This window comes from Glycine soja, chromosome 6, assembly GCF_004193775.1.
Source record: "Glycine soja cultivar W05 chromosome 6, ASM419377v2, whole genome shotgun sequence".
NCBI classification, from domain to species: domain Eukaryota; kingdom Viridiplantae; phylum Streptophyta; class Magnoliopsida; order Fabales; family Fabaceae; genus Glycine; species Glycine soja.
The window spans coordinates 43,300,054-43,306,053 of NC_041007.1; the positions used below are offsets into that span (position 1 = coordinate 43,300,054).

At 30.6% G+C, this 6,000-nt stretch overlaps 1 pseudogene; it reads left to right on the forward strand.

The window, feature by feature from the left end:
* The first annotated feature begins 1,070 nt into the window (after positions 1-1,070).
* LOC114417057 lies at positions 1,071-2,629 on the forward strand (annotated as a pseudogene).
* The last annotated feature ends 3,371 nt before the right edge of the window (positions 2,630-6,000 follow it).

Below are 6,000 nucleotides of genomic sequence, written 5' to 3' on the forward strand. Positions count from 1 at the left end.
AAATAGTTGTCCACAAAGAAATTATTTGCAGATCAAAATTCGTAGAAAACGTGTTTTCCTTGAATTTTTATACAAAATCTGCAGGGAAATTAGGAAATTTCTAGTGATCATACGGCCTTCCCACGGAAATAATTTATAGAACGAGTCTTCTTAAATAATTATTGTAAAAAAAAAAATACAAAACATTCTAGAAGGCAGGCTAGATCAACATTGAAGATGTTTGCACTTTTGTGACCACCACGCCATTCTCAATCCATCTGTAATACATTTTCACTATTTTTCATTTTTTCAATTACTCTTATTTCCTTTTTTTATTATATAAATACACATATGCAAAGTAATTACTCACAGTGCCAAAAAAGTAGGTAACTCAATTGGTTAAATAATGTGTTAATTATTATAATTTTTTTGGTATTTTTTTTAATTTTTACAGATAAAAAAATAATTATACATGTTGTTTATTCTTTTTTTTTTCTTTAATAAATTTTATTTCCATGCATTTCCACGAAAGCTATATATCTTTCTATAAACTTTTTTTAAAGTATCCAAATATGCAAAGCCTTTTACGTTTAGTGACGGAAATGAAAACTTTGGCTGTATATCTCAATGCATACGGTGAAATTCATTGCTGAAAATGTTCATAAAATTTACCAAAGAGGATTAGATCATAAAGGAGAGAAGAATGAAGAGTAAAAGTCATAGAAGAAGGCATATATAGAAAAATGCTTGCACAGTGTTACTCTATCACGTATTGGTGAAGGATCAAATATCATTGCCGCCACAAAAAAAAAAAAAAAAAAAAAGAAGCTTCACATTGAGTGTGATTAGCTAGTTTAGCCCTACGTCACAAGACATGAATATTCTTGAAAACACTGAAGCAAAGCACAAACCCACATACCAAGTTATGAGAAAGATTCTAAAAGAGCTTGTATAAGTCCAGATAATAAAAATGAACTTGTGCTTTGCACCAGAATCAAAGTAAACCCTAACAGAAGGTGAGAATATAATCAAAAGTTGCAATAGCTTCCTTGCCACAGTTCCATGCAACTTACACCTACATAAACCCTGATGGTTGTTCAATGTCAGACACCCCTCTAGCTTCAACCATTTCAAGCCTTTGGTTTCCAAATTAATTGCAACACCCTCCTTCCCTTTTTTCAAAATCTTTTGTGATATTTTCCAATGGCCACCTTCATCTTAAGGTCTAACAAAGCAGTGCATGCATTTGGCTGGCTTTGTCTGCTTCTGATGGTGCAGAGGGGTGCTTCCTATGAATTTGTTGTTGGTGGCCAAAAGGGTTGGAGTGTTCCAAATGACCCCAGTTTCAATCCTTTCAATCAATGGGCAGAAAAAAGCCGTTTTCAAGTTGGAGACTCCCTTGGTGAGTTCTGATTCAATCTGGCATTTTATGATCATACTTTGAAACGTTTTTATATAGATCTAAATTGACATATTTCTACTTGGTTTTATGGAAATTATTATCATATTTTTTTGTTACAAATTAACCTTTTCTTTTCAATTTATCATTTCTACATAAATATCAAATACTGGTTATAAAAAACTAAATTAAGAAATTCTTTTTTTCTTGTGCATAAAAAATTCTCACTATTGCTAATTGAGATTTTCAGATTTATGTAACAAGTTTTTGGATACATCTTCTATCACAAAGTAATACTTCTCCTCAGGGACTCGGAGCTTTGTTGGGGCAAGATTTTTAACTTTTTTTAATGATATGTATAATTACAAACTAATGTCTGAATTTATAAATAAATAAAAAATCATCTGCCTTCACAAATTTATATATATCAGTATTTCCCCACAACTTAATTTTTATGGATCAGTGAGTGCTTCTCCTTTTCTCACAAAAATATGATCACTATCTCAATATATCATACCCTAAGAGTTTCAACTTTTACATATGTTTATTGCAGTGTTCAACTACCAATCTGGCCAAGACTCAGTGCTCTATGTGAAGAGTGAAGACTATGCCAGCTGCAACACTAATTCACCCTATGCAAAATACTCTGATGGCCACACAGTCATCAAGCTAAACCAATCAGGCCCTCACTTCTTCATAAGTGGCAACAAAGACAACTGCAACAAGAATGAGAAGTTGACAGTGATTGTGCTTGCTGACAGGAACAAAAACACCAACCAAACAACAACCCCTAATGCTTCCCCACCATCACCACAATCATCATCATCATCGCCTTCACCAGCACCTACTGGCCAATATCAGGGTCAATCTCCAACTTCAGACACAAACCAAACACCAAGCCCTATCAGTGAACCTCCCCCTCCTCCAAATGCTGCTGCTTCAGCCTTTGTCTCCCTAGCTGGCTCTGTTGGAGCATTCATGGCCTCAGTGCTAGTTTTATCTCTCTAAGTATGCATGCATAAAGTGGTTGAGTATTGATTTCATTTTTTTTTCTTCATACAATTTTTTTTCTTTTTTCTGTTCTTTGTTTCCTATACTTTGAGTTTGAACTGTTGGGATGATGTTTGATATTTGTTTGTAAAGATTGAAAAATAAGCTGACAATAATTTACCCTTTTGTGTGCTTTTTTCTTACTCCATGATGTAAAGATGTAGTTCATATTGAAATGAAATAAAACTATTTTTTTTATTTGATTTACTGGAATGCAGGAAAATGTTTCGTGAGCACAATATGAAATTTCTACCAAAAATTAATGTATTTTAAATATCTCTATTTATTTTTATTAATTTAATTATCTCATTGTTAATGTTTTATTAATATTTGTTTTTAGGAACTTAACAAGTATTTTATAATTTATTGGGCTCTAGTCCAGAAAATTATTATTACAAATAGACTTAAATATGCTTTTAATCCTTGATATATATCCGAATTTTGCATTTGGTTCTTAATAAATTTTTGTTTTGCAATAGGTCCCTAATATTTAAAAAAAAAATTGTGCGAGGTTCCTACTTTTAGAAGGGATCCATTAACCGCTAATGTGGTTGTTAACTTGACTCGTTGGCAAGGTACTTGTGATGTCACATCAGATCAAATGTGACATGTCAACTTATCACATGTCGTCTGACATGACATCATATTTTAATTAAATTAAAACAAAAAAATAAAAGATTAGGGTTCCTTATATGAAAAAGTTATCGTTTGAGAATAGAAGGAGCCTTGTGTCTTTTGTGTCTTCTTCATGCACTAGTTATCGATCACGATAGAGAAGAAGAGTATGAAAGTCTAAGATTCTTAGTGGTGTACCTTCGTATAGTGTTTGGTTTGCTTCATTGAGGGGTGTTTGTGCAAGTTGAATGTCTTCCAGTCCAGAGAAGAGAATGGCATTCATGAGAGCTTCTTCTTCTTCATTTGGGTCCCTTTCTATTCATCATTGGTGTGACAAGGCGGCGATTCAACTAACATCTTGAACCTAAAAGCATGCAGACAAGATATTTTGGCAATGTGCTGAGTGGAATGTAAGAAAATTTTACTTTTGACATAGTTGGTTTCTGTTGTGTTTTTGTTTATGTTGTGTTCTATTTTAGGGTTCTTAGTGGCTGTTGTATAATGTGCAGGATGATAAGAGGTGTAAATTTTGGGTCTGGGATAATAATTTGGCAAAACATTTAAACCAAGATTCTCATTGTGGTGATTTGAATTTTCTGGTTCCTCTCCAAAGTTGGTTCATTTTTCACAAAGGAGTTTTTAAAATGCCAATGTTTGAGCCTCCTTGTAAGAATGATGGTTTTGAAGTTCAGATTCTAGATCTAGACATGGCGGTGAAAGATGGAGTTTTGGGTGGTGGAGTTGATTATGGGATTGTGGGAAATGGGATTTGTGAAAAATTGAATCTTGCAAAAATGATTGAAGAGTTGGACTTGTGTGAAGTTTCCTCTGTGTTCATTTGCCCAATTTCCCTTGAGCTAATGCATGACCTTGTGACCCTTTGCATTGGCCAAACCTATGAGAGGTGCAACATTCTCAAATGGTTTAGTTTGGACCACTTCACTTGCCTCACCACAATGCAAGAGCTTTGGGATGATTCCCTCACTCCTAACACCACCCTCCACTGTTTGATATCCACTTGAATTTCTCAAAAGTAACCTCATTCTCTCTCTCTCTTAATCTTAATTTAAATTTTTGTCTTAAATATTATTTTCTAATTATTTAAAAAAAAATCTATTTCTTACGTAGAATCCCAACTCAAACATAAAGTACATATGGCATCACAAGTAACTTGTCGACATGTCGAGTTAACGATCACATCAACAATTAACGGATTTCTTTTAATGATAGAGACCTAGCTTGCACAAAACTTTTCAAATATTAGAAACTCGTCACAAAGCAAAAATTTATTAGGAACCAAATGCAAAACTAGAGTATATATCAAAAACCAAAAACATATTTAAGCCTTACAAATATAAACAAAAATTTATTCATTATTCTTATTAAGGTCTCCAAATTCCTATCCAGATGCTTAAAACAAATATTAAATAAATAAAAAAATGGTAAACAAAAATAAGAGTGTTACAAATAATTAACAACATTTGACTATAAGGTTATCAATTTTTTATATATAGGAAATCATCTATTTATTTTTGTTATATAGAAAAAATCATCAGTCAAAGATTACAAAATCAACTATTAGAAATTGTCTAACATAGAGTTGGTCAAACATACTCTTCGACTGGTCAACCAATGCTATAGACTTACAATTAGTGTTCTAATGTACATCCTTCAATTTATTATAATTAACAGATAATTTTTTCAAAATATTGTAATTAATAGATCATTTTTTTTTACAATTCTAATAAAAATATCTTTATAAAACAGATAAATTTCTTTGTAAAAAAATTAGAATTTTTTTTAATAATTTTGAAAAATTATTAATAATGACGTATATTATATATTATTTTCTTTAATATTAATATCTTTATGCCTAATTTTTAAAATTAAACTTACAAGTATAGTAGTTGCACAAGTACTTTATGAAATATAAATATTAAAATATAAATATTTTAAATTTATTTAAGTATAATATATATATATATATATATATATATATTCTTGTTAAAGAAAATAAAATTATAATATCAAATATACATTTTAATACTTTTAATTTTGAAAATTTTAATTAACTGTATTTCTTTCTATATCTTTATATGTAACTTTTAAAATTTAGACTGCTTTGGTCGGGTTCCTTGGGTAAGAAAAGAGAATGAAGGTGAGGCTGTTTTTTTAGAGTATTTTTCTGATTGTGAAGGGTTTAGAGAAGGGTTTATGACTCTTGAACTCCCCTCTCACACATAAGCTTTTACTTAACACATTCACCCCTTTCTTTCATAACTCAAAGACACATTCACTCAGGCACAAATTAAATCCACTAAAACTCACTAAACATGTATATAATCAAATAATCATCAATAATATTAATTAATTAATTCAAGTACCTAAATTAAATTAAATTTCTCTCATATCTCAATTAATTAAATTACTTATTCATGCATTAGGAAAATCACAAAGTTACAATTTATACTAAAATAGATTAAAACCAAAATAGTTTTTGTATCTGTGCGAGGGATACTTTTTTTTTTATGTTGACGCACACTTTATTTTATTTTAAAATATTAAGCCAAAACAATTTTAATTGATTATATAAAAATATTATTTTATACAAAAGGCCTTTATAGATATTTGTGGTAGTCTACACCTTTTAAGAAGTTCTTAATTGGTATATTTGTACACTAAAATACCCCTATTTAACTAATTGGTATATTCCATGGAAATCCTTGCTTTTGAAGTAAAAATCTACTTTCGAAATTGTGCACTAGCCGCATGACTTAAGCCATGGATTCATGGAACTCGTGTGAGAGTGAAATCACGTTTGTGAGCACTAGAGCTTAAGCCTGCTATCCAAGTGGCCTCAATGAACTCAATAGGCAGGTGACTTGAGTTTATAAATTTCTTCTTTGTTAATACATTCTAATTCCTTTTTATATGATAAATATGATAATATATTAAAA